Raw genomic sequence first — 25,894 nt, 5'->3', positions numbered from 1 at the left:
AAAAGGCTTCAAAAAGCCTAAGAGGGTAGGTAGGTACACTGTACATATATGGCCTCCTATTTGTGCTTTAGGTTTATGTAAAGAAAAAACGCATATCTCAACAGCAAGGTTTACCAAATTATTCAAATAGAACATATACAAAGTGTTTTATCAAACTCAGTACAAACATGAAACCCTCTGCACAATTTATCTGCATTTTAATGACTACTTACGTCTTGGAAATCTTTGTCTTTCCCAGCAAGGCATTGACAAGGCTGTATTTTTATATCAGTCGTCAGATATACATTGTGACCTGATCTTTGCCAGAGAGGTATCTACAACTTGGTTGGGGCAGTTGCCAAACCAAAGAGCAAAAGTGAAAATCCTCTTCAATGCAAAATAATTTGTAATGGTCTGGATGGTTGGGGACATGAAGCATCCTTCAGATATATCATGGACAAACTGTCCAAATTCTAGGTATCATGATGACAGACTAAAAAAGAAAGTGAGTAACCTTCACAAATCTGTTTTGACATTGCTAGTGATACTTGTCAAATGTTCCCTCTTTCTGCAGAACAATGAAAAAAAGGTAAAAAAAAAAAAAAAAGTGCCCCTGTTAACTGAAGGGGAACATGACAAACACTCACAGATTTACAAGACCCGGGAAAACAGCAACAAGACTCTTACCCTATGCCCAGAGGAACATTAAAAGCAAATATACATTATGGAGGGACAAGTTTGTTTGGTGTCCTGCTTGCACAATAATCTGAAAACCATGTCTTAAACCTGCCTACTAAAAGGAGATACTGGGATAGCAGCTTTAACATCAGGCTTCCTTGAGATTCTGCGGTGCTTTTCAAGGAAACAGACCCAAAGAGATCCAAGTGTTTTTCCCAACCAGAGTTGTTCATACAAAATAACCAAATAAATACATGACACTATGAGTAGCCTATTAGTAATATCTGCAGTAAGACTTGGGGTGCAAATAAATTATCTCTAAAAAAATGTTGAATATACATTTAGAGCCATCATCACCAAATGAGACCATGGGCAGCAAATGGGATTATTTTAGCATGGGAAATTGTTTGTTAAATTTTGATTACCCGCTAAAATCATTTCTTTCATGGTGGTGAGTCCACGAGCCATAACATATGGGATCAACTCCACTACACTGGGAGCCAAGCAAAAACAGAATTTATGCTTACCTGATAAATTTCTTTCTCTTACAGGTGTATTCAGTCCACGGCTTCATCCTTACTTGTGGGATATTCTCAATCCCTACAGGAAGTGGCAAAGAGAGCACACAGCAAAGCTGTCCATATAGCTCCCCTCAGGCTCCGCCCCCCCGTCATTCGGCCGACTGTTAGGAGAAAAAGGAGAACCATAGGGTGCAGTGGTGACTGTAGTTATTGTAAATTAAATTTGAACCCGACTTAAAAATCAGGGCGGGCCGTGGACTAAATACACCTGTAAGAGAAAGAAATTTATCAGGTAAGCATAAATTCTGTTTTCTCTTACTTGGTGTATTCAGTCCACGGCTTCATCCTTACTTGTGGGATACCAATACCAAAGCAATAGGACACGGATGAAGGGAGGGAACAAGTCAGGTAACCTAAACGGAAGGCACCACTGCTTGCAAAACCTCTCTCCCAAAAATAGCCTCCGAAGAAGCAAAACTATCGAATTTATAAAATTTGGCGAATGTATGCAGTGAAGACCAAGTCGCTGCCTTACAAATCTGTTCAACAGAAGCCTCATTCTTGAAAGCCCATGTGGAAGCCACAGCTCTGATGGAATGAGCTGTAATTCGTTCAGAAGGCTGCTTACCAGCAGTCTCATAAGCCAATCGGATGATGCTTTTCAGCCAGAATGAAAGAGAGGTAGCAGTCGCTTTCTGACCTCTCCTCTTACCAGAATACACAACAAACAAGGATGATGTTTGTCTGAAATCTTTAGTTGCTTTTAAATAGAACTTTAAAGCACGAACCACATCAAGATTGTGCAACAGTCGTTCCGTCTTAGAAACTGGATTAGGGCACAGAGAAGGAACAATGATTTCCTGGTTAATATTCTTATTAGAAACCACCTTCGGAAGGAAACCAGGTTTAGTACGCAAAACAACCTTATCTGCATGGAACACCAGATAGGGTGAATCACTCTGTAAAGCAGATAATTCTGAAACTTTACGAGCAGAAGAAAAAGCAACTAAAAACAAAACTTTCCAAGATAATAACTTGATATCTATGGAATGCAAAGGTTCAAACAGAACCCCTTGAAGAACTGAAAGAACTAAATTTAGACTCCATGGAGGAGCCACAGGTCTGTAGACAGGCTTGATTCTAACTAAGGCCTGTGCAAACGCTTGAACGTCTGGTACAGCTGCCAGACGCTTGTGTAACAGAATAGCAGATATCTGTCCCTTTAAGGAACTAGCTGACAGACCTTTCTCCAAACCTTCTTGGAGAAAAGACAATATCCTTGGAATCCGAACTTTACTCCACAAGTAACCCTTGGATTCACACCAATAAAGATATTTCCGCCATATCTTATGGTAAATTTTCCTGGTGACAAGCTTTCTGGCCTGTATCAGAGTATCTATAACTGATTCAGAGAACCCCCGCTTATCTAGGATTAAGCGTTCAATTTCCAAGCAGTCAGTTACAGAGAAACTAGCTTTGGATGCTTGAAAGGAAGGACCTTGAATTAGAAGATCCTGCCTCAATGGCAGTTTCCATGTCCACTAGGTCTGCATACCAAGTCCTGCGTGGCCACGCAGGCGCTATCAGAATTACCGAAGCCTTCTCCTGTTTGATTCTGGCTATTAGCCGAGGGAGAAGAGGAAACGGTGGAAAGACATAAGCTAGACTGAATGACCAAGGCGCTATTAATGCATCTATCAATGCCGCCTTGGGATCCCTGGATCTGGATCCGTAAAGGGGAAGTTTGGTGTTCTGACGGGACGCCATCAGATCCAACTGTGGAATGCCCCAAAGCTGGGTCAGCTGAGCAAAAACCTCCGGGTGGAGTTCCCACTCCCCCGGATGGAAAGTCTGACGACTTAGAAAATCCGCCTCCCAGTTGTCTACCCCTGGGATGTGAATTGCAGAAAGATGGCAGGAGTGATCCTCCGCCCATTTGATAATCTTGGAAACTTCCTTCATCGCTAGGGAACTCTTTGTTCCCCCCTTATGATTGATGTACGCTACAGTCGTGATGTTGTCCGACTGAAATCTGATGAATTTGGCCTCTGCTAGTTGAGGCCACGCCTGGAGCGTGTTGAAAATCGCTCTCAGTTCCAAAAGGTTTATCGGGAGAAGAGATTCTTCCCGAGACCATAGTCCCTGAGCCTTCAGGGATTTCCAGACCGCACCCCAGCCTACCAGACTGGAGTCGGTCGTGACAATGGTCCACTCCGGTCTGCGGAAACTCATTCCCTGAGACAGGTGAACTTGAGACAACCACCAGAGAAGAGAGTCTCTGGTTTTTTTGGTCCATTTGAATTTGAGGAGATAAATCTGCGTAATCTCCATTCCACTGTTTGAGCATGCACAGTTGCAGTGGTCTGAGATGGATTCGGGGGAAAGGGACTACGTCCATCGCCGCAACCATTAAACCAATCACTTCCATGCACTGAGCCACGGAAGGCCGAGGAATGGAATGAAGAACTCAGCAAGTATTCAACAGTTTTGACTTTCTGACCTCTGTCAGAAAGATTTTCATTTCTACCGAGTCTATTAATGTTCCCAGAAAGGGAACCCTTGTGAGCGGGGACAGAGAACTCTTTTCTACTTTCACCTTCCACCCGTGAGACCTTAGAAAGGCCAGAACAATGTACGTATGAGCCTTGGCTCTGTGAAAAGACGCCTGTATTAATATGTCGTCTAGGTAAGGTGCTACTGCAATGCCCCGCAGTCTTAGTACCGCCAGAAGGGACCCTAGCACCTTTGTGAAAATTCTGGGAGCGGTGGCCAACCCGAAAGGAAGGGCCACGAACTGGTAATGTTTGTCCAGAAAGGCGAACCTTAGGAACTGATGGTGATCTTTGTGGATAGGTATATGTAGGTACGCATCCTTGAGATCCACGGTAGTCATATATTGACCTTCCTGGATCATCAGCAAGATTGTCCGAATGGTTTCCATCTTGAAAGACGGAACTCTGAGGAATTTGTTTAGAATTTTTAGATCCAGGATTGGCCTGAAAGTTCCTTCCTTCTTGGGAATTACGAACAGGTTTGAGTAAAAGCCCAGTCCATGTTCTGCAATTGGAACTGGGTGTATCACTCCCATTTTTAGTAGGTCTTCTACACAGCATAAGAACGCCTGTTTCTTTGTTTGGTCTGAAGACAAACGAGAAATGTGGAACCTTCCCCTTGGGGGATAGTCCTTGAATTCTAGAAGATACCCATGAACAACTATTTCTAATGCCCAGGGATCCGGAACATCTCTTGCCCAAGCCTGAGCAAAGAGAGAAAGTCTGCCCCCTACCAGATCCGATCCCGGATCTGGGGCTACCTCTTCATGCTGTCTTGGTAGCAGGAGAAGGCTTCTTGGCCTGTTTACCCTTATTCCAGTCCTGCAAGGGTCTCCAGGTAGCCTTGGGCTGGGAAGCGTTATCTTGCTTTGCAGCAGCAGAGGTTGCGGAAGGTCCGCTCCTGAAGTTGCGAAAGGAGCGAAAATTAGCCTTGTTTTTTGCCTTAAACGGCCTATCTTGTGGAAGGGCATGGCCCTTGCCTCCAGTGATATCTGAAATAATTACTTTCAGCTCTGGGCCGAAAAAGGTTTTCCCCTTGAAGGGAATATTTAACAGTTTTGTTTTTGACGACACATCCGCCGACCACGATTTGAGCCAAAGCGCTCGTCGCGCCACGATGGCAAAACCTGAATTTTTCGCCGCTAGCTTAGCCAATTGGAAAGCGGCATCAGTGATTAAAAGAATTAGCCAGCTTTAAAGCGTGAATTCTATCCATGACCTCATCGTATGAAGTCTCCCTCTGGAGCGACTCCTCCAGGGCCTCGAACCAAAAAGCCGCTTCAGTAGTTACCGGGATAATGCAGGCAATTGGTTGAAGCAGAAAACCTTGCTGAACAAAAATTTTCTTCAGCAATCCTTCCAATTTTTTATCCATAGGATCTTTGAAAGCACAACTGTCCTCTATTGGTATAGTTGTACGCTTAGCCAGTGTTGAAACAGCCCCCTCTACCTTAGGGACAGTCTGCCACGCGTCCCGCCTAGGGTCGTTTATGGGGAACATTTTCTTAAAGATAGGTGGGGGAGCAAAGGGTACACCGGGTCTCTCCCACTCCCTAGTCACAATATCCGCCACCCTCTTTGGGATCGGAAATGCCTCAGTGTATACAGGGACCTCTAAATATCTGTCCATTTTACACAATTTTTCAGGGACCACCATGGGGTCACAATCATCCAGCGTAGCTAAAACCTCCTTAAGCAGGACGCGGAGGTGTTCCAGCTTAAAATTTAAACGCTAAGGAATCTGAATCTGCCTGCTGAGAAACTTTTCCTGTGTCAGAAATTTCTCCCTCAGACAGCCATTCCCTCACTGCTACCTCTGAGTTTTGTGAGGGTACTACAGATACATTATCCAAAGCTTCAGATTGCTCATCCTCTGTATTTAAAACTGAGCTATCGAGCTTTCTTGGAAAAACTGGCAGTTTGGATAAAAAAAGCTGCAAGGGAATTATCCATTACTGCTGCTAATTGCTGTAAAGTAATAGGGGCCAATGCGCTAGAGGTACTAGGCATCGCTTGCGCGGGCGTAACTGGTGTAGACACATGGGGGGAGGAAGGAGGACTATCCTCATTACCCTCCGTTAAGGAATCATCTTGGGCTGCATTTTTAATTGTCACTGGATGATCCTTAAAATGCTTAGATGTTTTTGCACACTTGAAACATAAATGCAATGGGGGTACTGCCATGGCTTTTGAATATAAAGAACAAGGTCTATCTGAAGACTCAGACATGTTTGACAGACTCCGACAACAGTAAAATATTGAAAAAAATACTTTTTGAAAAAACGTTACTGTCTCTTTAAATATTAAAAAGGCACACACTTTACCAAATCATCAAAAAACATCCGGTCTTGATGAAATTTTCACCACATGATCCTAATGCCTTGAAATGATTGCACACAAGTTTTCAAATAGTTTAACCCCTTAATGCCCAAACTGGAGCAAAATGAAGTTAATACCCGGTTTAACCCACTACAGTCCTATGCCACAGTCTTTGCTGTGGCTTTACCTTCCTTTAGGGTTAATTGCAGGTGTAAATTAAGCCTCCCTGAAGTCCTCTTGTACTCTAAAGGCTCTGCACATGAAGCTGCGTGGAGCTGTGTTGCAAATCAACTGCGCAATTGAGGCGCGAAAATGAGGCCCTCCTCCTTCCTTCTCCAGAGTTATGGGGCCTTCCTGAGTCAAATTAGCTGTCTTATAATATGCCAGGCGTAAAAAAGTCCCCAAAAGTGTTTCCAATCGTTTAAAAACGCTTAATAAACATAAGATTACCCTAATAAAGTAATCGATTTAGCCCATTACAGTGTCTACCAGTATTAAAGCCCTTAACTGAAGCCATCATTCTATACTGTGTCTCAGAAAATGGTTTTCCTCATGGGATACCTGTCAGTCTTCTAGCACTACCAGGTCTTGTTAGAAAAAATGACTGAACATACCTTAAGCAGTATAAGCCTGCAAACTGTTCCCCCCAACTTAAGTTCTCCTGTACTCAACAGTCCTGTGTGGGAACAGCCATGGATTTTAGTTACAACATGCTAAAATCTTTTTCCTCTCAGCAGAAATCTTCATCACTTTCTGCCTCAGAGTAAATAGTACAAACCGGCACTATTTTAAAATAACAAACTCTTGATTGAAGAAATAAAAACTACAAATCTAACACCACATACTCTTTACCCTCCCGTGGAGATGCTACTTGTTAGAGCGGCAAAGAGAATGACTGGGGGGGGCGGAGCCTGAGGGGAGCTATATGGACAGCTTTGCTGTGTGCTCTCTTTGCCACTTCCTGTAGGGATTGAGAATATCCCACAAGTAAGGATGAAGCCGTGGACTGAATACACCAAGTAAGAGAAAACCACCACAACAAGAGCTGTAATCCCTCCCACTTCCTAATTCCCCTCAGTCTATTTAGCCAAGCAAAAAAATAAAACAGAAAAGCAGGGAGAACAAGCAGGGAGAACAAGCAGGGTAAATGAGGTGCATTCTACAACCGTGTATGTATATGTACAATGTATGATATACTTTTTACTCTGAAGAAATAAAGTGAAATGATTTTAAGATCTGTATACACCCGTGCAAATAATTTTTCAGGATTCTCACCACCATAAAAGAAATTAATTTATCATCAGGTAAGCATAAATTTAGTTCTCTTTCATAAGGTTGCAAGAGTCCACGAGTCATAACATATGGGATCTAATACTCAAGCTTTGGAGCTCATGAGACTATAAAAATGGGGTGGGACAAAAGGAAAAAAGCAGGCACACTATAGACCATAGCCTTGAGAATCTTCCTGCCAAACGCAGCCACTGAAGAGGCAAAACATAAAAATGATAAAACCTCATAAAAAGTAGCAGTATTACATACTTGCTCAAATTAACCCTCATTTGAGAAACAAAAAAAAAAAAAAAAAGAGAGGCAACTGCACAAAGAGAAAGACTTGTTTAATCTACTTGTCAATAGAGAAGAAATTAACGAGATTCCTTAAAGGGACAGTCTACCATAGAATTGTTATTGTTTTAAAAACAGAATTTATGTTTACCTGATAAATTACTTTCTCCAACGGTGTGTCCGGTCCACGGCGTCATCCTTACTTGTGGGATATTCTCCTCCCCAACAGGAAATGGCAAAGAGCCCAGCAAAGCTGGTCACATGATCCCTCCTAGGCTCCGCCTACCCCAGTCATTCGACCGACGTTAAGGAGGAATATTTGCATAGGAGAAACCATATGGTACCGTGGTGACTGTAGTTAAAGAAAATAAATTATCAGACCTGATTAAAAAAACCAGGGCGGGCCGTGGGCCGGACACACCGTTGGAGAAAGTAATTTATCAGGTAAACATAATTTCTGTTTTCTCCAACATTGGTGTGTCCGGTCCACGGCGTCATCCTTACTTGTGGGAACCAATACCAAAGCTTTAGGACACGGATGAAGGGAGGGAGCAAATCAGGTCACCTAAATGGAAGGCACCACGGCTTGCAAAACCTTTCTCCCAAAAATAGCCTCAGAAGAAGCAAAAGTATCAAACTTGTAAAATTTGGTAAAAGTGTGCAGTGAAGACCAAGTCGCTGCCCTACATATCTGATCAACAGAAGCCTCGTTCTTGAAGGCCCATGTGGAAGCCACAGCCCTAGTGGAATGAGCTGTGATTCTTTCGGGAGGCTGCCGTCCGGCAGTCTCGTAAGCCAATCTGATGATGCTTTTAATCCAAAAAGAGAGAGAGGTAGAAGTTGCTTTTTGACCTCTCCTTTTACCAGAATAAACAACAAACAAGGAAGATGTTTGTCTAAAATCCTTTGTAGCATCTAAATAGAATTTTAGAGCGCGAACAACATCCAAATTGTGCAACAAACGTTCCTTCTTTGAAACTGGTTTCGGACACAGAGAAGGTACGATAATCTCCTGGTTAATGTTTTTGTTAGAAACAACTTTTGGAAGAAAACCAGGTTTAGTACGTAAAACCACCTTATCTGCATGGAACACCAGATAAGGAGGAGAACACTGCAGAGCAGATAATTCTGAAACTCTTCTAGCAGAAGAGATTGCAACTAAAAACAAAACTTTCCAAGATAATAACTTAATATCAACGGAATGTAAGGGTTCAAACGGAACCCCCTGAAGAACTGAAAGAACTAAATTGAGACTCCAAGGAGGAGTCAAAGGTTTGTAAACAGGCTTAATTCTAACCAGAGCCTGAACAAAGGCTTGAACATCTGGCACAGCTGCCAGCTTTTTGTGAAGTAACACAGACAAGGCAGAAATCTGTCCCTTCAGGGAACTTGCAGATAATCCTTTTTCCAATCCTTCTTGAAGGAAGGATAGAATCTTAGGAATCTTAACCTTGTCCCAAGGGAATCCTTTAGATTCACACCAACAGATATATTTTTTCCAAATTTTGTGGTAAATCTTTCTAGTTACAGGCTTTCTGGCCTGAACAAGAGTATCGATAACAGAATCTGAGAACCCTCGCTTCGATAAGATCAAGCGTTCAATCTCCAAGCAGTCAGCTGGAGTGAAACCAGGTTCGGATGTTCGAACGGACCCTGAACAAGAAGGTCTCGTCTCAAAGGTAGCTTCCAAGGTGGAGCCGATGACATATTCACCAGATCTGCATACCAAGTCCTGCGTGGCCACGCAGGAGCTATCAAGATCACCGACGCCCTCTCCTGATTGATCCTGGCTACCAGCCTGGGGATGAGAGGGAACGGCGGGAACACATAAGCTAGTTTGAAGGTCCAAGGTGCTACTAGTGCATCCACTAGAGCCGCCTTGGGATCCCCGGATCTGGACCCGTAGCAAGGAACTTTGAAGTTCTGACGAGAGGCCATCAGATCCATGTCTGGAATGCCCCACAGCTGAGTGACTTGGGCAAAGATTTCCGGATGGAGTTCCCACTCCCCCGGATGCAATGTCTGACGACTCAGAAAATCCGCTTCCCAATTTTCCACTCCTGGGATGTGGATAGCGGACAGGTGGCAGGAGTGAGACTCCGCCCATAGAATGATTTTGGTCACTTCTTCCATCGCTAGGGAACTCCTTGTTCCCCCCTGATGGTTGATGTACGCAACAGTTGTCATGTTGTCTGATTGAAACCGTATGAACTTGTCCCTCGCTAGCTGAGGCCAAGCCTTGAGAGCATTGAATATCGCTCTCAGTTCCAGAATATTTATCGGTAGAAGAGATTCTTCCCGAGACCAAAGACCCTGAGCTTTCAGGGATCCCCAGACCGCGCCCCAGCCCATCAGACTGGCGTCGGTCGTGACAATGACCCACTCTGGTCTGCGGAATGTCATCCCTTGTGACAGGTTGTCCAGGGACAGCCACCAACGGAGTGAGTCTCCGGTCCTCTGATTTACTTGTATCTTCGGAGACAAGTCTGTATAATCCCCATTCCACTGACTGAGCATGCACAGTTGTAATGGTCTTAGATGAATGCGCGCAAAAGGAACTATGTCCATAGCCGCTACCATCAACCCGATCACTTCCATGCACTGAGCTATGGAAGGAAGAGGAACGGAATGAAGTATCCGACAAGAGTCTAGAAGCTTTGTTTTTCTGGCCTCTGTCAGAAATATCCTCATTTCTAAGGAGTCTATTATTGTTCCCAAGAAGGGAACCCTTGTTGACGGAGATAGAGAACTCTTTTCCACGTTCACTTTCCATCCGTGAGATCTGAGAAAGGCCAGGACGATGTCCGTGTGAGCCTTTGCTTGAGGAAGGGACGACGCTTGAATCAGAATGTCGTCCAAGTAAGGTACTACAGCAATGCCCCTTGGTCTTAGCACAGCTAGAAGGGACCCTAGTACCTTTGTGAAAATCCTTGGAGCAGTGGCTAATCCGAAAGGAAGCGCCACGAACTGGTAATGCTTGTCCAGGAATGCGAACCTTAGGAACCGATGATGTTCCTTGTGGATAGGAATATGTAGATACGCATCCTTTAAATCCACCGTGGTCATGAATTGACCTTCCTGGATGGAAGGAAGAATAGTTCGAATGGTTTCCATCTTGAACGATGGAACCTTGAGAAACTTGTTTAAGATCTTGAGATCTAAGATTGGTCTGAACGTTCCCTCTTTTTTGGGAACTATGAACAGATTGGAGTAGAACCCCATCCCTTGTTCTCTTAATGGAACAGGATGAATCACTCCCATTTTTAACAGGTCTTCTACACAATGTAAGAATGCCTGTCTTTTTATGTGGTCTGAAGACAACTGAGACCTGTGGAACCTCCCCCTTGGGGGAAGTCCCTTGAATTCCAGAAGATAACCTTGGGAGACTATTTCTAGCGCCCAAGGATCCAGAACATCTCTTGCCCAAGCCTGAGCGAAGAGAGAGAGTCTGCCCCCCACCAGATCCGGTCCCGGATCGGGGGCCAACATTTCATGCAGTCTTGGTAGCAGTGGCAGGTTTCTTGGCCTGCTTTCCCTTGTTCCAGCCTTGCATTGGTCTCCAAGCTGGCTTGGCTTGAGAAGTATTACCCTCTTGCTTAGAGGACGTAGCACCTCGGGCTGGTCCGTTTCTACGAAAGGGACGAAAATTAGGTTTATTTTTTGCCTTGAAAGGCCGATCCTGAGGAAGGGCGTGGCCCTTACCCCCAGTGATATCAGAGATAATCTCTTTCAAGTCAGGGCCAAACAGCGTTTTCCCCTTGAAAGGAATGTTAAGTAGCTTGTTCTTGGAAGACGCATCAGCCGACCAAGATTTCAACCAAAGCGCTCTGCGCGCCACAATAGCAAACGCAGAATTCTTAGCCGCTAACCTAGCCAATTGCAAAGTGGCGTCTAGGGTGAAAGAATTAGCCAATTTGAGAGCATTGATTCTGTCCATAATCTCCTCATAAGGAGGAGAATCACTATCGACCGCCTTTATCAGCTCATCGAACCAGAAACATGCGGCTGTAGCGACAGGGACAATGCATGCAATTGGTTGTAGAAGGTAACCCTGCTGAACAAACATCTTTTTAAGCAAACCTTCTAATTTTTTATCCATAGGATCTTTGAAAGCACAACTATCCTCTATGGGTATAGTGGTGCGTTTGTTTAAAGTGGAAACCGCTCCCTCGACCTTGGGGACTGTCTGCCATAAGTCCTTTCTGGGGTCGACCAAAGGAAACAATTTTTTAAATATGGGGGGAGGGACGAAAGGAATACCGGGCCTTTCCCATTCTTTATTAACAATGTCCGCCACCCGCTTGGGTATAGGAAAAGCTTCTGGGAGCCCCGGCACCTCTAGGAACTTGTCCATTTTACATAGCTTCTCTGGGATGACCAACTTGTCACAATCATCCAGAGTGGATAATACCTCCTTAAGCAGAATGCGGAGATGTTCCAACTTAAATTTAAATGCAATCACATCAGGTTCAGCCTGTTGAGAAATGTTCCCTGAATCAGTAATTTCTCCCTCAGACAAAACCTCCCTGGCCCCATCAGACTGGGTTAGGGGCCCTTCAGAGATATTAGTATCAGCGTTGCCATGCTCTTCAGTATCTAAAACAGAGCAGCCGCGCTTACGCTGACAAGTGTTCATTTGGGCTAAAATGTTTTTGACAGAATTATCCATTACAGCCGTTAATTGTTGCATAGTAAGGAGTATTGGCGCGCTAGATGTACTAGGGGCCTCCTGAGTGGGCAAGACTCGTGTAGACGAAGGAGGGAATGATGCAGTACCATGCTTACTCCCCTCACTTGAGGAATCATCTTGGGCATCATTGTCATTATCACATAAATCACATTTATTTAAATGAATAGGAATTCTGGCTTCCCCACATTCAGAACACAGTCTATCTGGTAGTTCAGACATGTTAAACAGGCATAAACTTGATAACAAAGTACAAAAACGTTTTAAAATAAAACCGTTACTGTCACTTTAAATTTTAAACTGAACACACTTTATTACTGCAATTGCGAAAAAACATGAAGGAATTGTACAAAATTCACCAAATTTTCACCACAGTGTCTTAAAGCCTTAAAAGTATTGCACACCAATTTTGGAAGCTTTAACCCTTAAAATAACGGAACCGGAGCCGTTTTAAACTTTAACCCCTTTACAGTCCCTGGTATCTGCTTTGCTGAGACCCAACCAAGCCCAAAGGGGAATACGATACCAAATGACGCCTTCAGAAAGTCTTTTCTAAGTATCAGAGCTCCTCACACATGCGACTGCATGCCATGCCTCTCAAAAACAAGTGCGCCACACCGGCGCGAAAATGAGGCTCTGCTTATGCTTTGGGAAAGCCCCTAAGGAATAAGGTGTCTAATACAGTGCCTGCCGATATTCTTATATCAAAATACCCAGATAAAATGATTCCTCAAGGCTAAATATGTGTTAATAATGAATCGATTTAGCCCAGAAAAGTCTACAGTCTTAATAAGCCCTTGTGAAGCCCTTATTTATGATCGTAATAAACATGGCTTACCGGATCCCATAGGGAAAATGACAGCTTCCAGCATTACATCGTCTTGTTAGAATGTGTCATACCTCAAGCAGCAAGAGACTGCATACTGTTCCCCCAACTGAAGTTAATAGCTCTCAACAGTCCTGTGTGGAACAGCCATGGATTTTAGTTACGGTTGCTAAAATCATTTTCCTCATACAAACAGAAATCTTCATCTCTTTTCTGTTTCTGAGTAAATAGTACATACCAGCACTATTTCAAAATAAACTCTTGATTGAATAATAAAAACTACAGTTAAACACTAAAAAACTCTAAGCCATCTCCGTGGAGATGTTGCCTGTACAACGGCAAAGAGAATGACTGGGGTAGGCGGAGCCTAGGAGGGATCATGTGACCAGCTTTGCTGGGCTCTTTGCCATTTCCTGTTGGGGAGGAGAATATCCCACAAGTAAGGATGACGCCGTGGACCGGACACACCTATGTTGGAGAAATATAGTTAATCCCTTTATTACCCATTCCCCAGTTTTGCATAACCAACAGTTATATTAATATACTTTTTACCTCTGATTACCTTGTATGTAAGAACATTCTTCCAGCCCCCTGATCACATGACTGTGACTGTTTATTATCTATTGTCTTACATTTAGCATTGTTTTGTGCTAAATCTTAAATAACCCCCTGTGCTTGTACACAGTGTTATCTATATGGCCCATGTGTACTTTCTGTCTGTGTTGAAAAGAGATTTAAAAAGCATGTGATAAGAGGCAGCCCTCAAAGGCTTAGAAATTAGCATATGAGTCTGCCTAGTTTTAGTTTAAACTAAGAATACCAAGAGAAAAAAGCAAATTTGATAAAAGTAAATTGGAAAGTTGATTAAAATTAAAAGTCCTATCTGAATAATTAAAGTTTAATTCATACTAGACTGTCCCTTTAAAACCCCTAGATCTGATTGGAAATCAGATGAGACTAGTAAGAATGTAGAAATTTAAAAAGAACTGAAATAAAAGGGCAGCCTGCAAAGGCTTAGATACAATATTAATATAACAGTGTTAGTTATGCAAAACTGGGGAATGATTTAAAAAGATAGATAATCCCTTTTATTACCAAAAAAAATGCTGGAAGTAGACTGTCTAGTCAAAATTAAACTTTCACGATTCAGATAGAGTATGCAATTTTTAGCAACTTTCTAATTTACTCCTATTATCAATTTCTTTGTTCTCTTGGTATCTTTATTTGAAAAAGCAAAAACATAAGCTTAGGAGCTGGCCCATTTTTAAATGTAGTCAATCAGCAAGCGCTACCCAGGTGCTGAACCAAAAATGGGTCGGCTCCTAAGTTTACACTCTTGATTTTCAAATAAAGATAACAAGAGAACGAATACAAAAATATTAGGAGTAAATTAAAAAAGTTGCTTAAAATTGCATGCTCTGAATCATGAAAGTAACATTTTGACTAGAATATCCCTTTAAGCTAGTAACTCTCAAATAAGCTACTACTATCTAAACAAAACATTTTCAGAATGAGAGACCATTCCCTCAAATGAAAAGTGAGACAAGGAAAACTGCATCCCAATGGTCGACCCCCGGAATAAAGGGCCAAAGCACACAATAATTGCTCTCTGTCCAGGAAATAATGCAAGAAAAATTCCATCGCTGGAGAACTCTTGGTTCCCCACTGATACAACATCAAAATGAAAAACTGATATTAGGACTGCTGGAAAAGGAGTCAAATAAGGCGAGTTAAGAAATCGTTCAGATATCTAGAACATTGAATGGAAACCTTGCCTCCAGAGAAACCCAAAGTCCTTGCGCCCTCTGAGAATCAGACAACTCCCTATCCTGCAAGCCTAGCATCCACTAAAATAAGCCCAAAATTAAAGAGACGCTCCTAGAATCAGAGACTATGAAATATCCACCAGGAAAGAAACTTTCTTGTTTTGTAATCCAAACAAATTGGTCGAGATAAGGCTGAATTTTCATTCCATAGCTTGAGCATACAAGAGGATGCAAGAAAAACCTTGCAAAGGAGATAGCAGCTGAAGCCATCGCTAGCAAACCTACAAATCCTATGCACTGAGTAACTGAAGGGTAAGATGACATTTAAAGTTTGACACAAGCGCTCTGTAACTATGCTCTGTGAATCACTGACAGAGAAAACAGACATCAAGACTGTAAGCACCCATAGGTAAAAGAACTCAGAACAATGAAATAGAACTTATTGTAGCATTGATATACCATTCATGGTCTTTAAAACTGAAATATGGAAGTTATGAACCCATGGGAATATAAACAAAACTGAAATAAAGTGCTAAAAAACTGAACGTTTCAGCAGAAAGACAACCTCAAGAAATTAGGTGATCCCTGTGAATGGATACATGAAGAAATGCATTCTTCAATTAATAACGGACTATGCTGAACCTGTGGCAAAGGAATTTGAATTATTTCCATAAAGTATGAAATAGGGCTGCATCAATACCATATTTTTTTTTAATTTTTTTTATAAGACTGAGTACAAGTACTGATACTTTTTTAAAAAATACTCGCAGACACTAATTACCAATACTTTTTATTTTATGTTATGTGACACCAAGCACAATACAAACTAATGATACCTTCTATATAATTATGAAGAACTGTAACTCAAAAGACATTATGAAATAATAAAACAGTTTTATTTGATGACACATAGTTCACAAAACATGTTTATAAATAAAAATATTACAATAAAATATATTAACAAATGTAAAATCACAACCAACCAAAAGTGCAATACAGTAAATATAAATATAACAGTGCACTTTTTAAACCATGGGGAACAACACTATGGGCTAGATTACATTTGACTGGCAAGCTTGACTAATGCTCTCATTACATGTCAAACTCCATTAAAGGGACACTCAGGTAAAATTAAACTTTCATGATTCAGATACAGCATGTAATTTTAAACAACTTTCCTATTTACTTCCATTAAATAAAAGTGCACAATCTTTTTATATTTAAACTTTTTGAGTCACCAGCTCCTACGGAGCATGTGCAAGAATTCAAAGAATAAATATATATGCATTTGTGATTTGCTGATTGCTACCGCATGGTACAGGGGGAGTGAAAATAGACATAACTTTGAAATTTGTTAGAAAAAAATCTACTACTCATTTGAAGTTCAGACTAAGTGCTATTGCATTGTCTTGTTATCATGCATGTGTTGATTATGCAAATCTACTTTATTTACTGGTCCTTTAAAGTCTATGGAGTTGGACATGTTAACAGAGCATTGGTAAAGCTTACCAATTAAATGTAATCTAAATCTAGTCCTATAATTGTAGGATGTGTTTATAGGAATTAATTTTAAGGAACACTCTTCCTGCAATTATATAAGACAGGGCATGATTGGCCTACCAGGATATTTCCTGGTGGGCTGCAGCAGCTGGGGCTGGAAAGCTACAATTTAAAGGGGTATTATTATTATCATCATCATCAAGTATTTGTAGAGCGCCAACAGATTCTGCAGCGCTACGAACATAGGTGGTATACAAAATAACATGTACAGGGGTCAAGTGGGTACAGGGCCCTGCCGAGAGTTGCACTGCTGTAGTCGGCTCTTATGAATGTGAACTACAAACAGCTGGGCTCATAGGCTTACATGCTATGGGGTTTAAGGGGATAGCAGTGGAGATAGGAAGGTTAGTGCAGGTTATATGCATCCCTGACCAGTAGAGTCTTCAGGGAGCGCTTAAAGCTTTCAAAACTAGGGGAGTGTATTGTGGAGCGAGGCAGAGAGTTCCATAAAATGGGAGCCAGTCTGGAAAAATCTTGTAAACGGGAATGTGAGGAGGTAACTAGGAGGAGAGGAGATCATCATGAGCGGAGCAAAGGGGACAGGAGGTAGAGTATCTGGTGACGAGGTTTGAGATGTAGGAGGGAGCAGTGCAGTTGAGGGCTTTGTGTGTCAGAGTGAGAATTTTGTGTTTAATCCTGGAAGCAAAAGGGAAGCCAGTGAAGGGATTGGCAGAGAGGTGCAGCAGATGAAGAGAGACATGTAAGGAAGATGAGCCTGGCAGAGGCGTTCATTATGGATTGTAAAGGAGCTAGACAGCAGATAGGGAGACCAGAGGATGGAGTTGCAGTAGTCGAGGCGGGAAAGGATGAGAGAGTGGATTAAAATCTTAGTTGTGTCTTGTGTAAGGAAATGTCTAATTTTAGAGATGTTTTTAAGGTGGAAGCGGAAAGGCTTTAGCCAAGGACTGAATGTAAGGAGTGAAAGATAAATCTGAGTCAATTGTGACCCCAAAACATCGGGCATGTGGGGTTGGGGTAATGATGGAGTTATCAACCGTTATAGAGAAATGGGTGGTGGAGATTTTGGAAGAAGGGGGGAAAATAAGGAGCTCAGTTTTGGAGAGATTTAGCTTGAGGTAGTGAGAGGACATCCAAGATGAGATATGAGAGAGACAGTGACACGGTTAGCAAGGAAGGAGATAGTTCTGGTGCAGAGAGGAAGATTTGGGTGTCATCTACATACAAATGATAATGAAACCCATGGGGGCTTTATTAAGGAACCTAATGAGGATGTGTAGATTGAGAAGAGGAGGGGACCGAGGACAGAGCCTTGCGGTACCCCAACAGAAAGATGTAACGGGGCAGAGGATGCCACAGAGAAGGCTACACTAAAGGTACGGTTAAGACAGATAGGAAGAGAACCACGAGAGAGCTGTGTCGCAGATGTCGATGGAATAGAGGGTTTTGATAAAAGAGGGTCGTCGACAGTATCAAAGGCTGCAGTCAGATCGAGGAGGATAAGTAGAGAGAAGTGGCCTTTGCAGTGGGTCAAGGAGGGAGTTTATTGTAAGGAAATGGGATAGACGTGCATATACTAGCTGTTCAGGAAGCTTTGAGGCATGAGGGAGTAGTGAAAAAGGGCGGTAGTCGGATAGGGAGGTTTGATTGAGAGAATGTTTATTGAGGATAGGTGTGACCAGTGCATATTTAAGAGATGAGGGCAATATACCAGTGCTGAGCGAAGAGATTGAAGATGTGTGAGTATATGGGGTAAGGTAGAAGAGAGGGAGCGGAGTAGCTGTGAGGGGATGGGGTCGAGGGGACAGGTAGTGAGGTGAGAGGATAGTATAAGGGCAGAAACTTGCTCTGTAACAGAGGCAAAAGAGCTAAAATATTTGGTTATGTGGGTTTTGGATGATTGTGAGCTTTTGGGGGTAGGAGACCAGTAGTATGTTGCGAGCCGATTTCATTTCTGATGGAGTCTATTTTGTTGTTGAAGTAGCTGGCAAAAACATAATTTATGCTTACCTGATAAATTCCTTTCTTCTGTTGTGTGATCAGTCCACGGGTCATCATTACTTCTGGGATATTATCTGCTCCCCTACAGGAAGTGCAAGAGGATTCACCCAGCAGAGTTGCTATATAGCTCCTCCCCTCTACGTCACCTCCAGTCATTCGACCAAAGACCAACGAGAAAGGAGAAACCAAGGGTGTAGTGGTGACTGAATTATAATTTAAAAAATATGTACCTGCCTTAAAAAACAGGGCGGGCCGTGGACTGATCACACAACAGAAGAAAGGAATTTATCAGGTAAGCATAAATTATGTTTTCTTCTGTTATGTGTGATCAGTCCACGGGTCATCATTACTTCTGGGATACCAATACCAAAGCAAAAGTACACGGATGACGGGAGGGATAGGCAGGCTCATTATACAGAAGGAACCACTGCCTGAAGAACCTTTCTCCCAAAAATAGCCTCCGAAGAAGCAAAAGTGTCAAATTTGTAAAATTTGGAAAAAGTATGAAGCGAAGACCAAGTTGCAGCCTTGCAAATCTGTTCAACAGAGGCCTCATTCTTAAAGGCCCAAGTGGAAGCCACAGCTCTAGTGGAATGAGCTGTAATTCTTTCAGGAGGCTGCTGTCCAGCAGTCTCATAGGCTAAACGTATTATGCTACGAAGCCAAAAAGAGAGAGAGGTAGCAGAAGCTTTTTGACCTCTCCTCTGTCCAGAATAAACGACAAACAGGGAAGAAGTTTGGCGAAAATCTTTAGTTGCCTGCAAGTAGAACTTGAGGGCACGAACTACATCTAGATTGTGTAGAAGACGTTCCTTCTTTGAAGAAGGATTTGGACACAAGGATGGAACAACAATCTCTTGATTGATATTCCTGTTAGTGACTACCTTAGGTAAGAACCCAGGTTTAGTACGCAGAACTACCTTGTCTGAGTGAAAGATCAGATAAGGAGAATCACAATGTAGGGCTGATAACTCAGAGACTCTTCGAGCCGAGGAAATAGCCATTAAAAATAGAACCTTCCAAGATAACAATTTTATATCAATGGAATGAAGGGGTTCAAACGGAACACCCTGAAAAATGTTAAGAACTAAGTTTAAACTCCATGGCGGAGCAACAGTTTTAAACACAGGCTTGATCCTAGCTAAAGCCTGACAAAAGGCCTGGATGTCTGAATTTTCTGACAGACGCCTGTGTAACAAGATGGACAGAGCTGAGATCTGTCCCTTTAATGAGCTAGCCGATAAACCCTTTTCTAAACCTTCTTGTAGAAAAGACAATATCCTAGGAATCCTAACCTTACTCCAGGAGTAATCTTTGGATTCACACCAGTATAGGTATTTACGCCATATTTTATGGTAAATCTTTCTGGTAACAGGCTTCCTAGCCTGTATCAGGGTATCAATAACCGACTCAGAAAAACCACGTTTTGATAAAATCAAGCGTTCAATTTCCAAGCAGTCAGCTTCAGAGAAGTTAGACTTTGATGTTTGAATGGACCCTGAATCAGAAGGTCCTGTCTTAGGGGTAGAGACCAAGGCGGACAGGATGACATGTCCACTAGATCTGCATACCAAGTCCTGCGCGGCCATGCAGGCGCTATTAGAATCACTGATGCTCTCTCCTGTTTGATTTTGGCAATCAATCGAGGAAGCAGTGGGAAGGGTGGAAACACATAAGCCATCCTGAAGTTCCAAGGTGCTGTCAAAGCATCTATCAGGACCGCTCCCGGATCCCTGGATCTGGATCCGTAGCGAGGAAGTTTGGCATTCTGGCGAGACGCCATGAGATCTATCTCTGGTTTGCCCCAACGTCGAAGTATTTGGGCAAAGACCTCCGGATGAAGTTCCCACTCCCCCGGATGAAGAGTCTGGCGACTCAAGAAATCCGCCTCCCAGTTCTCCACTCCCGGGATGTGGATTGCTGACAGGTGGCAAGAGTGAGACTCTGCCCAGCGAATTATCTTTGATACTTCTATCATTGCTAGGGAGCTTCTTGTCCCTCCTTGATGGTTGATGTAAGCTACAGTCGTGATGTTGTCCGACTGAAACCTGATGAACCCCCGAGTCTTTAACTGGGGCCAAGCTAGAAGGGCATTGAGAACTGCTCTCAATTCCAGAATGTTTATTGGCAGGAGACTTTCCTCCTGACTCCATTGTCCCTGAGCCTTCAGAGAATTCCAGACAGCGCCCCAACCTAGAAGGCTGGCGTCTGTTGTTACAATTGTCCAGTCCGGCCTGCTGAACGGCATCCCCCTGGACAGATGTGGCCGAGAAAGCCACCATAGAAGAGAGTTTCTGGTCTCTTGATCCAGATTCAGAGTGGGGGACAAATCTGAGTAATCCCCATTCCACTGACTCAGCATGCACAATTGCAGCGGTCTGAGATGTAGACGTGCAAAGGGAACTATGTCCATTGCTGCTACCATTAAGCCGATCACCTCCATGCATTGAGCTACTGACGGGAGTTGAATGGAATGAAGGACACGGCATGCATTTAGAAGCTTTGTTAATCTGTCTTCTGTCAGATAAATCTTCATTTCTACAGAATCTATAAGAGTCCCCAAGAATGGAACTCTTGTGAGAGGAAAGAGAGAACTCTTCTTTTCGTTCACTTTCCATCCATGCGACCTTAGAAATGCCAGAACTAACTCTGTATGAGACTTGGCAGTTTGAAAGCTTGAAGCTTGTATCAGAATGTCGTCTAGGTACGGAGCTACCGAAATTCCACACGGTCTTAGTACCGCCAGAAGGGCACCCAGAACCTTTGTAAAGATTCTTGGAGCCGTAGCCAATCCGAATGGAAGGGCTACAAACTGGTAATGCCTGTTTAAGAAGGCAAACCTTAGATACCGGTAATGATCTTTGTGAATCGGTATGTGAAGGTAAGCATCCTTTAAATCCACTGTGGTCATGTACTGACCCTCTTGGATCATGGGTAAGATTGTCCGAATAGTTTCCATTTTGAACGATGGAACTCTTAGGAATTTGTTTAGGATCTTTAAATCCAAGATTGGCCTGAAAGTTCCCTCTTTTTTGGGAACCACAAACAGGTTTGAGTAAAACCCTTGTCCTTGTTCCGACCGCGGAACCGGATGGATCACTCCCATTAATAATAGATCTTGTACACAGCGTAGAAACGCGTCCTTTATTTGGTTTGTTGACAACCTTGACAGATGAAATCTCCCTCTTGGGGGAGAGAATTTGAAGTCTAGAAGGTATTCCTGAGATATGATCTCTAGCGCCCAGGGATCCTGGACATCTCTTGCCCAAGCCTGGGCGAAGAGAGAAAGTCTGCCCCCCACTAGATCCGGTCCCGGATCGGGGGCCCTCGGTTCATGCTGTCTTTGGGGCAGCAGCAGGTTTACTGGCCTGCTTGCCCTTGTTCCAGGACTGGTTAGGCTTCCAGCCTTGTCTGTAACGAGCAACAGCTCCTCCCTGTTTTGGTGCAGTGGAAGTTGGCGCTGCTCCTGCTTTGAAATTCCGAAAGGGACGAAAATTAGACTGTCTAGCCTTAGCTTTGGCTTTGTCTTGAGGTAGAGCGTGGCCCTTACCCCCTGTAATGTCAGCAATAATTTCTTTCAAACCGGGCCCAAATAAAGTTTGCCCCTTGAAGGGTATATTAAGTAATTTGGACTTAGAAGTTACATCAGCCGACCAGGATTTTAGCCACAGCGCCCTACGTGCCTGAATGGCGAATCCTGAATTCTTAGCCGTAAGTTTGGTTAAATGTACTACGGCCTCCGAAATAAATGAATTAGCTAGTTTAAGGACTCTAAGCCTGTCCGTAATGTCGTCCAGCGTAGCTGAACTAAGATTCTCTTCCAGAGACTCAATCCAAAATGCTGCCGCAGCCGTGATCGGCGCGATGCATGCAAGGGGTTGTAATATAAAACCTTGTTGAACAAACATCTTCTTAAGGTAACCCTCTAATTTTTTATCCATAGGATCTGAAAAAGCACAGCTATCCTCCACCGGGATAGTGGTACGCTTAGCTAAAGTAGAAACTGCTCCCTCCACCTTAGGGACCGTTTGCCATAAGTCCCGTGTGGTGGCGTCTATTGGAAACATCTTTCTAAATATTGGAGGGGGTGAGAACGGCACACCGGGTCTATCCCACTCCTTAGTAACAATTTCAGTTAATCTCTTAGGTATAGGAAAAACGTCAGTACTCGCCGGTACCGCAAAGTATTTATCCAACCTACACATTTTCTCTGGTATTGCAACAGTGTTACAATCGTTGAGAGCTGCTAAGACCTCCCCTAGTAAAACACGGAGGTTTTCCAATTTAAATTTAAAATTTGAAATATCTGAATCCAATCTGTTTGGATCAGAACCGTCACCTACAGAATGAAGCTCTCCGTCCTCATGCTCTGCAAGCTGTGACGCAGTATCAGACATGGCCCTAGAATTATCAGCGCACTCTGTTCTCACCCCAGAGTGATCACGCTTGCCTCTTAGTTCTGGTAATTTAGCCAAAACTTCAGTCATAACAGTAGCCATATCTTGTAATGTTATCTGTAATGGCTGCCCAGATGTACTAGGCGCCATAATATCACGCACCTCCCGGGCGGGAGATGCAGGTACTGACACGTGAGGCGAGTTAGTCGGCATAACTCTCCCCTCGCTGTGTGGTGAAATTTGTTCAATTTGTACAGATTGGCTTTTATTTAAAGTAGCATCAATACAGTTAGTACATAAATTTCTATTGGGCTCCACCTTGGCATTGGAACAAATGACACAGGTATCTTCCTCTGAATCAGACATGTTTAACACACTAGCAATAAACATGCAACTCGGTTGCAATTTTATTTAATAAAAACGTACTGTGCCTCAAGAAGCACTAAACGATTAAATGACAGTTGAAATAATGAACTGAAAAACAGTTATAGCATCACTCTTAACAAACAACACACTTTTTAGCAAAGGTTTGTTCCCATTAGTAAAATAACACTAATTAAATTTTAAACATAAAAATTACAGAGCAACGTTTTAAATCACAGTCACTATATAAGTCTCACAGCTCTGCTGAGAGAATCTACCTCCCTTCAAAGAAGTTTGAAGACCCCTGAGTTCTGTTAGAGATGAACCGGATCATGCAGAAAAACTGACTGGGAATTTTTGATGCGTAGCAAAGAGCGCCAAAAACGGCCCCTCCCTCTCACACACAGCAGTGAGAGAGAAACGAAACTGTCATAATTAACACAAGCAAACTGCCAAGTGGAAAAATAATGCCCAAATATTTATTCACTCAGTACCTCATTAATGCAAACGATTCTACATTCCAGCAAAAACGTTTAACATGAAAAATACCTATTAAAAGGTTTAATGTACTTTTACAGAGTAATTCCGGTGAAATACCATCCCCAGAATACTAAAGTGTAGAGTATACATACATGTTCATTATAACGGTATGGCAGGATTTTTTCATCAATTCCATTCAGAAAATAAAAACTGCTACATACCTCAATGCAGATTCAACTGCCCGCTGTCCCCTGATCTGAAGTTTTTACCTCCCTCAGACGGCCGAGAAACAGCAATATGATCTTAACTACTCCGGTTAAAATCATAAGAAAAACTCTGGTAGATTCTTCTTCAAACTCTGCCAGAGAGGTAATAACACGCTCCGGTGCTATTGTAAAATAACAAACTTTTGATTGAAGTTCTAAAAACTAAGTATAATCACCATAGTCCTCTCACACCTCCTATCTAGTCTTTGGGTGCAAGAGAATGACTGGAGGTGACGTAGAGGGGAGGAGCTATATAGCAACTCTGCTGGGTGAATCCTCTTGCACTTCCTGTAGGGGAGCAGATAATATCCCAGAAGTAATGATGACCCGTGGACTGATCACACATAACAGAAGAAATCTTGAGCTGAGAGAGAAGTTGGGAAGGTGGGGGTGGGCGGAGAAGAGTATTGAATGTGGAGAAACAACGTTTTGGGTTTGAAGAAAGAGTAGAGATAAGAGTAGAGAAGTAATGTTTATATAGATTAAGGGCAGAATAGTAAGAGTTCAAGATAAACTTATAGTGAAGAAAGTCAGCTGAACGCCGAGATTTCCTCCAGTGTCTCTCAGCAGTACAGGAACATCTGCGTAGGTACCGTGTCAGAGGAGTATGCCAGGGCTGAGGATAAGTGTATGATTTCCGAGCTATGGTAGGTGAGACCACATTGTCAAGGACCGATGTAAGGGTTGAGTTGTAGTGGCAGATAGATTCATTGGTAGGGATGCACCGAAATTAAAATTCTAGACCGAAACCGATACTGAAAACCGATACTTTTTTTTTCTTCTTTTTTTAACTACAGTGTGTGTGTAGCTGAGAAAACTTGTAGGCAGGAAAGCTCCAACAAATGGGTGTGGTCACTTGTACCGTAGGGTGTGATCTGCAGTGAAACTGGTGAAGCTCTACAAGGGTGAGTGTGGTTATAGCTAGACAATACGAACTGGACAGGTGTTTTGTTTTTGGGTGTAGTTATCTGTGTGATGGGTGTGGCTGCACCTGATAGTCTCTCATCCCATCTCCGCCTAATTCCTGGTTCGGGTCTCAGATTGACCCGTCAGATTATATGTCCAGAGCCCCAAATGGAGTCTGCCTATCACCAGGACCACCAGACTTGGCTACGACCTTATGTGCAAGGTGGTTATAGAAAGTTACTGTGCTTTTTTGTATACACTGTATGGTGGGTGCTAATTTGTACCAACTGTGTGCGAGCTTGGGGCTTATCCATATATAGTGTGCACGCATATTTGACTCAGGCAAATAGAATGTCTACGCACATGAGGCTGATGTATGAGCACTGTATATAAGGCTTATACATATTCACTGTGTGTGCTTAGGGCTGTCTGATAATATCAAGTGTTTATAAACATGTTACTTATCCTCCTTTGAATACTGTATTCAGAACTTTGGTTTCCTTCTATTTAAAAAAAAAATAATAATAATAAAAAAAAAAAAATACACTGCTGGTTTCAAATATGTCATGGTACTTATGTGTGTGCTCTGTGTAACATGCCAGTGCTGTGCTGCTCACCTTATGCTAAGGATAGGCATGTAACTCAATAGAACAGGGGTGGGCTGTACATTTTTAGCCGTTTTGGTCCTCTTTGGGCTGAAATTGGAGTTGCACATTTTCGGCGGCCCAAATGTTGGTGCATTGCTAGTATTATTCTTTATTTAGTTCTGTGTAACAGAATCAGATTTAACTTTTTTTTTTTTTTTACCAATTATCAAAATAAAGTATAGTCCTAGAAAAGTATTAATATATGCAAAACAGTAAGTCAAGTAATGATCTCAAACAGCATCTCTAGGCTGGCATCAAATTTGAAATATGCTACACAATTTTACCGAAAATAAAAGGCAAAAAACCCCAAAAAACTAAATAACAAAAAATGTCATTTTCGGCCGAAACTTCCTTGAGAATTACATTCACTGCCTATGGTACTCCTTAAGGCACCTCTGCCCTCTTCTCTGTCCTCTGAGGGGGGA

At 42.7% G+C, this 25,894-nt stretch overlaps 1 protein-coding gene across 5 annotated transcripts in view; it reads right to left on the bottom strand.

Annotated features, from left to right (window-relative positions):
- THRAP3 (thyroid hormone receptor associated protein 3) overlaps window positions 1-25,894 on the bottom strand; it is a 342,660-nt gene that overhangs the window by 109,486 nt on the left and 207,280 nt on the right. The window lies entirely within an intron of this gene.

Source organism: Bombina bombina, chromosome 3 (assembly GCF_027579735.1).
Source record: "Bombina bombina isolate aBomBom1 chromosome 3, aBomBom1.pri, whole genome shotgun sequence".
Classification (NCBI taxonomy): domain Eukaryota; kingdom Metazoa; phylum Chordata; class Amphibia; order Anura; family Bombinatoridae; genus Bombina; species Bombina bombina.
This window is presented reverse-complemented; position numbering and strand designations above follow the sequence as displayed.